The following is a 12,436-nucleotide window of genomic DNA, read 5'->3' as shown; positions in this document are numbered from 1 at the left end:
GATTCACACTGCGAAAGGATTTTCAAAAAGAAGAGGAGTGGAGTTCAAACCTTGTCCAGTCGCAGCCTCCTCCCTTATCTAGCCAACAGTAGACACCCTGCAGCATCAGACAGGGATAAATCATACTCCCATCTCCAGTTTGAGGATGGCCGGGGGAGCCGAGCTCCATAAATCACACTGATATCAATAAGGGGAAGTGTCATGGCCCGGCTCACAAGGTGAGAGTTGCACGAGGCAATGCAGAAACCACTTACGGGAGCTGGTAACTAAATTTCACTCCTGCCTTGCGATAGATTATTTATTAATCTAAATGAATGTCCTGCTCCTCTTTGCTACAGGGGAAGGTGTGGATGTCTGTATCATGATGAACCACACAAGACACAGATCAGTCACAGCTGAGACGGCTTCGAGGAGAAAACTCTGAAAGCTTAATGCTTCAATCCGCTCTCACTTAAAACTACTTCAGCACAATGTTGGCATTCCTGTGCACCAATATATATTATATAAACTGTACTCCTGCAGGGTAATTGAGGACTAAAATGGCCCGTAGTTTTGAATGTGTCTGTGTTCGGTTCGGTCTCCGTGGAGGAAAATGCTACTTTTTGAAAGTGTACACTATTGGCAATGTTTTTAGTGTATTGCTCTCTCCGTACATCTGTGTGTGGTTTCATTACAAAAACACCCACTGGTGGCCGGACATGAAAACTACATCGCTTCCATAGAAACGGACATCAAAACTTTGCCATGTAAACGCAAAACTTTTCTGAATCGAAAACACACAAACAATGCCTCTTCATTTGAAACAGTGCCTAAACAGGGGCTGAGCTGCAGAAAAGGACACGGACGGACAAATTGAAGACGTTGACATGGTTTCATTTTGTTTGAGTGTCTTGATATCAGCTCTAAGCAGTGTGACTTAAGCTGAAAACAGAAGTGGGGGGGATTTTTAAACCCCTTTAGGGGGATGTATAAAAATTAAAGTTTAAAGATTTAAAACGTCACATTTCAGCAGTTCAATGCAAGGAATATAAACAACAATGCAGAACTGCTGTAATAAACATTGCCGGGGTGTTGATAACAGACGTTTGAGGTGAAAGCCTCCAAATGTTTATTAGCCACAGATCTGCTGTTTGCAACAATCTTATACCTGGAAAATCTGATTTCAGTTCAATTCTGCTACTTGGTGTGAAGCAAATGATGTGCAGTGTGAGTTTAAAGTCAATTGCATGCTTCTCAAACTCACTGTGTGAGAGATGAACAAAGTTGGTATATTTTTTTACTTTTAAAAAAGACACTTATTTGACGCGTACTGTCTGGTCTGGTGACGAAGCACCGTTAATCACAATGCAGGCAGGATCAAATTCATCCATTCCCTGCAGAAAAAAAGTAATAAAACAGTAGGGGGGCAATACGAACAGAAAGGGAGGTTATTCCTCCCATCCCTTCCTGAAAATTGCACCTTGGCCACAAGAATATTGTTAGAGTGGAACAGTTTTTTTTATTAAAATTACCAGGAAAAGATGGCAGTCTCTTGTGCGGTTTCAGACCATCAATTTTAAAAATTTCAGCTTCGTTTCGGAGAAATTGCAGCTGCAAAGAGTAAACGCCCGGGAGCCCCGGGCGCTGTTAGCACTGAGTATGAGGCAGTCACGGCACAAATCAAAACTGCATCAAATTCACCATGATTTGTTGTTGCAACTGAGCCCATGTCTGAATGTAGACATTTAAACTGCTGACAAAATGTAATCTACTGGTTATTTTTTAGCAGAAGACCCCCCCCCGCGCCATAAAAAAGAACATTTCATTAACTGAAATGGCTTCTTGTGGGTTTCCAACATGCGTCTTTATGTTATCAGTCCCACATCGTCCAGCCGACAACAGTAACGGCGTCTAGGAGAGAGGATTCCAAAAAAGAAAACACCCTTGCTTTCCACCTCGATACACAGATTTTAAAGCTTTTATCATCACCTACACTAAATTGCAATCTAATAAAATTTCAACAATCACCGATTAGAAATTAATGAAGCCCACAATCACTTTTAAAGCATATGGAGTAGATGTCCGGCAGTTTATAACAATTAATGTTGTGGTCAAATATCCATTTATGAGCCAACAAACCTTCCCGACTTCTGCGTCTTGCAGCAGATTAAAGATGCAGATTGAAGCAAGTAGGACTGAACTGAATCCAGCAAACACAAACCACCAAAGAACCAGACTCAGTATTGATCGATAGATGTTTGGACGCAACATAGCATTTTAATGAGGTAGCATATCATTGGAAAGATTTCTTATTTGACATGATGAGCTAAAATTCTAAAAGAAATGTACCTAAATTATGGGGGACATTAACTTTGGTTTTTTTTTTTATTGTTTTCAAAGTTTTTGAGTAACTTGTCATTTGTAAAAGTGAAAAGAGGAACTGTTGCCATCCTCGCTGATTGAATTCAATCACTTCAGAGAGTTTAAGACCTTCTACTTCCAAACCCTTCCCCCAGGCTTTCGTGTCTTGCAGACACCCCGAAGCGCTCCGCTCTCCACCGATACACGATCCGTCTTTCGACCTGTGACCTCGACCTGCAAGAGCTCCGTGCTGAAGAGCAAAGACAACATCTGGCCTCAGTTTCGGGTTCCCAAAAACATTTACAGCAACACGCTCACCAGTTAAAGGAGCAAAGCCTCGGGGCCGAGTTGAAGTCGAAAACCCACAGAACTTGGAAGCTGTATTTTCTCGTCGAGTTTCTTCTCATACATACTGAATTCTCCCACACGGAGCCATTTTAATTATCACATGCTCTGGCTGTTTCATGGGAAACCAAAGTCACTCCACACAGGCTAACTGTCACAAAGGTTCATAATCAAGGCAGCCAAGAGCCCCCCCCCCCGTTTAAATCCATTCAAAGGAAGCGACTGAAATAACATGTCAACCTTTATTAGAGTCAAAGGGAGCCAAATGTAAGAGAACATTATTCATTGCTTCTTATTTTCCCTTGTTTGTTTTGTAAGATGTCTGGGCAAGACCGAATAATGGGATGAAACACTGTTAGCCACATATTCAGGTGTAGAAAATCCCCCCCAGCCAGACCGAGGAGAGAAATAAATCACATAACCCATTTATTCTCACCGAGCTGGATGACCACACTTCCTTTTAAAGTTCAGCTGAACGTCTTTGTAATCTTTTCTACGGCACACGGCGCAGAAGTAGGCCTCTGTCAGTGATTAATGAAAAAGTACTTCTCCCCGCAGACATAGAAATGACAACAGCGGCAGCGCTCTGATTTTAATATGTTGTGAACGTGCTCCTTTAATGCTCCCTTGCTCTCGTCTGGCTGCTGCTGTGAACAATAGATCCGACACAAGACTGCGCGGATGAGCAGCTCATTGAAACCTCTCACTGAACGGGGTGACGCTGGAGGACGAATCGAGGCAAATCTCAGTGGAATCGTACAAAATCTCACGTGGTGAAGTTTTAGAAAGTGGCAAACTCTCAGGAAAGCCCGCCCACGTGTCAAAGATCGCCTATAGTGAAAACCACGAAGTCGCCTTTTGCCTGAGGAGGGACATGGCTTTACATGACGGCTGCCTCCTGTCATCTCTCCCCGTTCATAAACCTCACTGCTACACCTGCTGGCCGTTCGGATGTGCTGCCACGCCAAGCCCGGCTGCCAGCAGCTGTAATGATCAAATGATCAAGCTCAACCTCATCTAAATAATAGCTTTTCATCTCCATTTCTGACATTTGACACCGACGTGTGATTCACCTATCCTGTAGATAACACTTTGGGTTTTTTTTAATTCTTCCTTTTCCATTAATCCTCTCAGATGCACTCATTTGTATTCATGTAAGCGCCTCAAAAATGCCCAGGCAAACAGACCACAGCCTCATGATGAAGACAGAGTTCGGTGTTTGACAGACAGCTTAAAGGGGCAAATAGAGTCGTGACATGCGGCTGGAAGGTCATTCGGCAAAAGCCTGCTAACGGCAGGTGATCAACTTTGGCAGCAGTACACATTTGCATTGAGATAGAGGCTTTTAAAAATCCGCCAGTGTCTCCGGTCCGGGCAAATTAAATTCTCAGAATTAAATAGGCTGAGGCCTGTAGCATCTGGTGGTTTCCATCAGTCCCCTTTTTGCCTTTTTTAATAGTCGCTTATAGTGACATGAGACTTGGATCTTTCCGTCTTCCGTAAGCGAGGGTCTATCACACTGCTGTGTTCAAAGTATAACAAATAAATGATTTCTGCCGCATTCCGTTTATATTGGCTACCTAAAGCTGCGATATCCGAGAGAATATTGCTGCTTGTGTTGTTTTTCAGGACGATCGTCATGAAAAGGTCCTAAATTTATAACTTATCAAAAGAAAATCTGACCCAGTTCTTTGGTATTACTGAGTGTTTTTGATGGCCCCGTTAAAATGTGTGTAAATGCTGGTGAATCTGTTGAAAAAATGTTGAATTGAGCCCTATTTCCTGAATTCGTTGGTAGATATCACACACAGTCAAGGAGTTACGTTCATGAGCAGCACGCCTGCCAAATTCTGTCAGCGGGACAGGAATGGATATTGATAAAACAGCTGAACCCAAAATGTGTTCCAGCCGAACATTATCTTTATGACTTCATCTAACAGGGGGGCATAGAGTCAGCAGTCTGTCAGAACACCTACTCACAATCACATCAATTTTAATTCAAACCATCATCAATCAACCTTAAAACAACCTTCTTTTTTTTTTTTTTTTTTTTTTTAACTCTGTTTGCGTCTTGTTTGCGCCTTTCTGAGGTTTCCTGAGCAGATCATGTGATCCGCCTTATTTGATTTGGCTGTTTGATTAATGGCACGTCTGAGAGGCCACCGTCGAAGGATTCAAACCAGCAAATTCGCAGTTACAAGCTTGCTTCCCCGACCTGGAAGCCACCACGGCCCCTTGGGAAGAGAAGCCGAACCCCCAACGTGCACCGAGACATGCAAGATGTCCAAACCTAAGACACCCACCTGGAGACGCTCTCATCGCTGCGAGGCAAAGGTCCAGTAGACGTAGGAAGAAACAAAGATTCTACTGGAAAAGATCAAAGATACAGGAAGTGTGTTATGAGGGTCCTTCTACTGTTTTTTTGGGGGGGGGGTCGACTGGTTGGGAATCACTGGTGCAGTGGACAGTACGAGTTCGTACTCCAGTTTCCTACAGCTAAAAAAAAAAAAAAAAACACTAATATTTCTTTGAGGACTATAAATTGCATCTCGGTGTGACTGTGAGTGTGTGTGATTGTGAAATGTCCCCGTCTCTGTGTTTGCCCTGTGACGGACTGGTGTACTGTGCCACCGGCCATAGTCAGTCATGGGTAAAATGGTATAGGAGATGGATGATAAGGGCCATGAAGACAGTGTACTTGGATATTGCCTCATAAGTTTTATGTAATCTTCTTGTTTTTGGCTTTTTCCAACAGAGCATCCATTTCTTGAAGGGAAAAAACGAGAGCGGTAGATAATTTTGATTGATGCAATTCGATCCAGACTGAGGAGACTCAATCATCAAAGATACGAACAGTGTAAAAGATAACCGTAACAAAAAAAGTGTGAATTGTTTGTTAAAGTCCTTATTATGACAGTACAAAATCGCAAAAACATCCTTGCATTTCTTGCCTGGCTTTGCTGTGACAAGTATCCAGTGCCAGCCCAATGCTGCTTCCACATATAGTTGAGGTTGCCACTGCTTCTCTCTGCTACCTCCCTTACATAACTCGCACTAAAATCATATCCAAATATTGTGTTTAACCACTTCTGAAGCCTTACTCAACCGCATTCCCACTGACTCTCATTTCCAATTAATTTGTGCATCCCAATTAATTTCCCTTTCTTAAAATTCATGACTATGCCTGTCTTTCGCCAGAGGCTTCTTAAAGGCTTGTAGTAACTTTGTAGCTGTGAGTGGCAAAGCCAGCTACAGTACTGGACTTTTCTGCCCGGGGCGACTGTGTATAAAGTGCGGCGGAGTGGTTGATAGGCTTAGCATGGCTTCTAAGTGGAGTAATGCCATGGGGGGATTCCTGGATTGGTTTCCCTCTTAAATCGGCAAGAGCAACAAAGGTCTTCATCTGCAACAAACTTTAAAAAAAAGTGTACTCGAGTGGAGTGCTGCAGCTGTATTGGATGGCAGCGTTTTTAACCCTTTTCACATATATCAAGACTGAAATGGATTGCAGAACACAAGTCAAAGCATCAGCCATCTATATAATAAATGCTTGCACACCGCTTTGCTTTGCAGAGCTCAGCTATTTTGACTTGCACTCCCCACGTGCTTCTAGAAAATGAAACCATATCATTTTTTTTTTTTTTTTCTTACCTCGTGCTGCAGCAGAGCAACTAGCCAATTACAGCCCACCATAAAACAAAATGGCATGCCGGGCTCTGAAAATGTGAAAGTCACTGACAGTGGCATGCTTCAACTTGGAGGGCCAGGACTCAAGAGGTAGGCAGACCGTTCAGGCAACTGTCATTTTTCATTTGGACAAGCTTTGAGGAAAAGACCACAGATTAATTTGAGCCCCGTCAGCGGACAGGAATGTCAATAGTGCATAATTCTCCACTCCCTCAATTTTGCCTTGCTACATTAAGGGCAAGCTACCTCATGCACTGGCAGGACACGAACAAAGAACACAGAATATCAGGCAAACTATGGTCCAATATGCTCATAATTACTGTTGGTAATGTGTGCACTTCGGACTCCCAGACGGCTGAAGGTGAAAGAAACCCGATGGTGGGGTTAAATTAAGCCTGGATCCTTTTTTTTCTGATCCAAATCTACACACAGAGCGAGTGACGTCAAAATAAATACCCCACAAGAGGACCACGTACCCGGCAGGTCCCAAAGGTCTGAGCAGAAAGTGATCAGAGCCTCAGACTGTGACTCAGGTTTCAGAAACCACAGGACAAGAACAGAACAGATCAATAAAGTACTGTGAACCAGACCAGACAGGAGGGGAGAGAGAGTCGCTAAGGTACGTCAAAAGGGCATTGGTGATGACATTTGGTGCAGCCCAAATGACTTCCTCTCAGCACAACACAGAAAAGCAAGCGCAGTTGGAATAAAAACGATTGTTGACAAAGGTTTCCCTATTGTCTGCTTGATGCTCACAGAGGCACACAGACAGAAACACTGTTTACACAACTTTTGAAGTGAAAACACATAATTTTAGTATTTTCACAACGGTTTGAAGACGATGTCCGTTTTCACAGAAACGGCAGAAACTCTGAACACAATGTCATTTCCCTGTAGAGCCTCTGGGGGGTGCTGCAAGTTTTTTTTTTTTTTTTTTTTTTTTTTTTTTAATGAAACCTTGACAACAATACTCTCTAAACATTAACAATGGGAGTACACGGACATTCGTATGGACAGACGACCAAGTTGGATTTGACTGTCAGCTCTTCAATTCAACTTTATTTATACAGCCCAAAATCCACCAAAGTCATTAGAGGGCACTCTTACAGAGAAAACACAACAATTCCACATGAGCAAGCATAAACGACTGTGGAAAGGAAAAACTCCTGTTTATAGGAAGGAACGTTTGCAGAACCAGGCTCAGAGGTGGCGGCTTTCTGCTGTTCTGGTCGGGGTTAGAGGATAGAACGAGAGAAAAGGATAGGACAGACGGATAAGATCCCCTGGCTGCAGACGGATCAGGGCAGAAGGCTATAAAACAATAAAACTACCAAGTAGGACAATATGGACTGGGAGTCATGACGCACTGGAGGCAAACGTTCTTATTGTCCGTCTTCTGAGCATGTGCAGAAGAACAGACACCCGAAACGGAACAAAGGTTTTGCATTTTCACTTGAAAACTTTGTCACAGAAATGAGATGAGAGATGAATGTGGACTTGATGAATAATGCATTGTTCCACTTCTGTGTGTTACTATATGTACACTACCATCATCCACCACGTGCAGAACATCTTTGTCCACGGTGAATTAACAGCACCTCTCTAATCTCCGCTCATCTCGTCCACAGACAGCTCCGGTGATGTGTGTGCCTTTGGCATGCAAATGACTCCATAAAGCTGAAAATGAAGCGTCCAGCAATGCGCTGTGCTCGATCAGGTCTTTTTGCTCGTGGCAAAGCCGCGAAATCTTCTCGAGCAACTTCAGAATTACAAATAGAAGTAGGACGTGTGCTTTAGGTACATGAGTCATGTTTACTTACGTGTATTTTTAGGCTTTCTCTGGAATTAATGGAGTCGGCATGAAAAAGGAAAGGCTTTTTCATCCAGACTCTATTAATTCCACAGCCACCCATACAATATGCCAAAGAAGGAACACATTATTACATCTCACAAGGGTAATGGTACCTTCAGGGTTGCTATTTGTAACTTTGAATCTGGATCAGCGAACAAAGGATGTTGGGAAACGTGGGAGGAAGAGAGAAAGAGAGAGAGAGAGAGAGAGAGAGAGAACATCTTTAAATGACTTGCTCTTTCCAGTCCAGCCCACCACCAGATCAGTGTCTGATCACTGGACTGACGTTTGATTGAAAGCACAAGACAGGATCACGAGGAAACCGAGACCCAATTAGAGCGTTAGCGAGCAACTGACCTCTGATGGCAATTTGATGACCGCCAATAAATGTCTGTTAGACTCCAGCCGCCATCTCGCCGTGCGTCAATCACACAGATCGGGTGGTTGAGACCGATGGAGCCCAGCTCACTCCCACACTCACTGTGATCCTGGCTCAAAGAAATCTGGAAACAACACATAGGGATAGTGTGGAAAATCACATTAAGACTCTTGTAGCTGGCAGTCACGAATGTCATTTTCACTCTGAGCTGCAACGCATTTGAGTAGTTTTTAATTGAAAGATACTTATCGTGAATAACTTCAATGAATTATTTTTGATTGTTTTCATGTTGCATTGTAATTATTTATCCTCTGTTTAATAGGAGCAACTCAGAGTGCTGGCTTGATGAGGATCTGTTGTGAAAATTAATGAGCTGTTACATACAAGGAACAAAGTCTCCGCTCAGTCTGGTTCTCCATTAATTCCACTTTGACAAGGCAAAGCATTATTAAACAGGAATAAAGCATCCAATCTGAACATTACAGTCGCAAAGCATGTTCATGAAATGTCCTTTTGGGAGCACACGTCTCCAACACAAGATGCAGAGCACTTGGTATTCCTCTCAAAGCCATCAGCTCCGCGTTGAAATGCGTCACTGAGTTGGAAACGTGTAACCTCCAGTGCTCCTCTTCAGCTGAAGGTCACAGACTCACACAAGTGGATCCTCCAGCAGGACTCGTGCTGTCCACATTAGCAGGCTGAGCCAGGCCTCGCCAGCATCAGCAGAAGGAAAAAAAAAAAGAAAAAAAAGAAGAAAAAAAAAAGAAAGCCTCGGCTCTCTTGAGATAAAGTGCACCGGCCCTACACACCCTGAGACACGCCATCTATTTTTTGGAGTATTCGCTGAGTGTAAATAGCGCAAAATCAGTGAGGCTGTCACTAGGGACAGTCAGGATGGAGTGGAATGAGAGGACAAATATCCCACATGCAGTCAGCAGATGACCCAGTTGGACTGAAGTCAAACTGAGAGGGCATGCATGTTTAATTAAATACAGTGGGAATTATGGAACAGCACACCGAGCAGACACTTTAGAGGTCAACTAAACGGTGGTATAAAAATTCCACAACCCTTACCTTCAAGGTTTAAAGCAAGAGGATCAGCAGACGACCCCCCCAAGCCCAAGTTAAACCCCCACCACATCACATCATTCAAGTTACGACGGAGAGAATTTTATATTTTGGTATCCAACGGATATGACAACTCTTCATCATTAGGTCATCCTTTACAAATAATCTGGAACTGTTTTGATATGGCCATAATTTGTAAGAAATTTCCAGCTACTTTGACCCCCTGAAGCTCACTGGATTCGAAGTTTATAAACTATATATAAAAGGTAGATGACAGAAATCTCCCCCTGGTGATTGGCTCAGGTAATTTTCATAATTACAGATGCATGTTCGCAGATGGGACATGAAGTGAACTGAAAAGTTAAAGAAGTCGTCAAATTTAGCATTTCCAGAGATCATTTAAATGGATTAAAGTATTTTTAAAAACGTTCTTGTATTGGCATAGTGGTTAGCGCTCTGGCGTCATAGTGAGAAGGTTGTGAGTTTAATGCCCCGTTTACAAGATAAGGATTCAAGTAAAATCACACAGTTTTTGCGTTTTTGTTTCATTGGCGATCAGAATAAAAGGTGACATTGTAATCTTCAGTAAACTTACTAAAGGCATGATTAAAGCTGTGCTGTAGGCTCACTGCTCAGTTTCCCTTCTGAACTTTGAAGAGGCACGCTGCCAAGGAGAGAATTTCCTCAAAATGGACCTCTGCCAGGAACTCTGTCCACAAACTAACTGGCGGCAGTCCCCACATGTACAGTGTATCTGCTGCGTGTGTGGGCGGGAAGAGGTCACGTGTGTGTGTGTGTGTGTGTGTGTGTGTGTGTGTGTGTGTGTGTGTGTGTGTGTGTGTGTGTGTGTGTGTGTGTGTGTGTGTGTGTGTGTGTGTGTGTGTGTGTGTGTGTGTGTGCGCGTCACTGACGACATGGATGCTGGCTGTGTGAAGAATCAAGCTTCTGTTACCGCAGTAAAAACAAAAACCAGGCATTTTCAAATCGCCATCATCCGGTGTACATTTATTTTATTCCCTTACCTCAGAAAACACTGCTGATGTGGGACGGTCATCAGCTAAATTCAACTAACCTGACCTTTCCAAGCTTCAAGAAAACTAATCCATATGATTGTGGCTCTTCGTATCACCAAGACGGTTGAAACTTGTTCCGTTAATTGATGCTGAGATTCGAGTTCATTTTTCATGTGGTCTCGTTTAATGCGGCAAAAGTTTAAGCCCCTGTTTACATGTCGTTTCACAAAAACGCATTGTTTTTGTGTTTTCACTTCATAATAAGTGATGCATTTTCACGGCAACGTTTTGAAAACGATGTCCGTTTACACGGGAAATGGACGAAAACGATGTAGTTCGCTCATTAATAGGTCTCATGTCCAGGTGCAGAAACGACATTCTGTCGGGCTGCGGGAGAGCCGCCTGATGGTGACGAGAGAACGATAAAATCCTCGCCCAGCCGAGCGGACAAATCGGCGCGCACGTACAGGCTTTTGACTGTTACCACAGCTAAATGAGCGGACAACATGTCAAAGGCTGACAACTGACAGGTTTTATTGGGAAATTGGTCAAAATACTACAACTTTCAATGTCCGACTTCTCAATGTCCACCATCTTGGATTTGTCTGCCTGGCCGCCAAGGGCATGCAGTTAGCGAGGGATCAGATTTCCTTTGCTTGCATGCAAAAACTAAGATTACATATTTAATTCTGGATTAATTTTGTAAACTTTTCTTTGTATTTTTTCAGTTATGTGCTTTTAAATAAAAGTAGGCTTCTTCCATAATATATTTGGTGTTCGGCTCCTTCAATATCAACTGGTTCTATAATTTGTCCTCATGACCCTCTGAAGAGTGGATACCAGTCTATTGCATTCAATTAGTTTTGAATTTTATTCCACTCTTGACGCTTGTTCAAACGGCCATAGTTGAGACGATTTGCAGAGTGGGACTGATTGGCTGGATTTGGACGTGTGTCACCACGTACAGTAAACGCTTTATCTCCCGCTTTATCTGTGGATTCGCCCTCGTCTGCTGCCACACTCGTTAGTATCTCTTTAAAGAAAAATGTCAAGCTACCAGTTGCGACCATGTCAAGGCACGACAAAGACACACAATCGTTTTCTCTGTGCCAAAGCGCGCTTCCTGCCTTTTTGTCTTCTCATGTTTGATTGAGGGGGAGGAGGCAGCAGCTGTTGGTTGGGCCCAGCTGTCAATGAAGGCTGGCAGAGATGAGAGGGGAGGAGCCAATTTCAAACAAACCTGTGCATACAAGGTCCCAACGGAAGCTCACGTTAAGTTCCCTCAAAAGCCCAGACGATAACTGGATGTCTCCATTTACCTCAGCGCCAGAGACATATTTGCAAACCCAGGCACTCATTAATTCTGTTAAATACTGCGATGAGGATAAATCATGATTGACTTGGCAGGATGAGGTTCAACATGAGAGCCGTTTGCACCACGAGGAACCTACTTAAAACCAGATTCCGACGACAAGCCTAACCGAAATCCTTCTCGCGAGGCGTCCGCGAGCTGCTGTGGTCTTGCGAGCTGCGTCCAAACACAGCACACAGCAAACGCTCGGGTCAGTTTGAGGTGAAGTTGGCCCCGGGAAGGAACATGAGTGTGATTGATGGGACCAAGCGTTTTCAAGAAGAGTGGTGGAAAAGAAATCCCAGTTTTGACAGGATGGAAATTCATTCACAACAGTTTTGCATATCTCCTTCTCCTACGATTATTATGCATGAAGTGAAATGAGAAATAAAATTTAAAAA

General features: G+C 43.3%; 1 protein-coding gene across 1 annotated transcript in view; it reads right to left on the bottom strand.

Moving 5' to 3' along the window:
• Positions 1-12,436, bottom strand: part of tanc2b (tetratricopeptide repeat, ankyrin repeat and coiled-coil containing 2b) — a 167,979-nt gene that overhangs the window by 133,070 nt on the left and 22,473 nt on the right. The window contains exon 2 of the mRNA XM_080470237.1: positions 8,582-8,727. The gene's annotated coding sequence lies outside the window, so the exon portion shown is untranslated. The remainder of the gene's footprint in view (positions 1-8,581; positions 8,728-12,436) is intronic.

This window comes from Lipophrys pholis, assembly GCF_963383615.2.
Source record: "Lipophrys pholis genome assembly, chromosome: 1".
Lineage (NCBI taxonomy): Eukaryota > Metazoa > Chordata > Actinopteri > Blenniiformes > Blenniidae > Lipophrys > Lipophrys pholis.
This window is presented reverse-complemented; position numbering and strand designations above follow the sequence as displayed.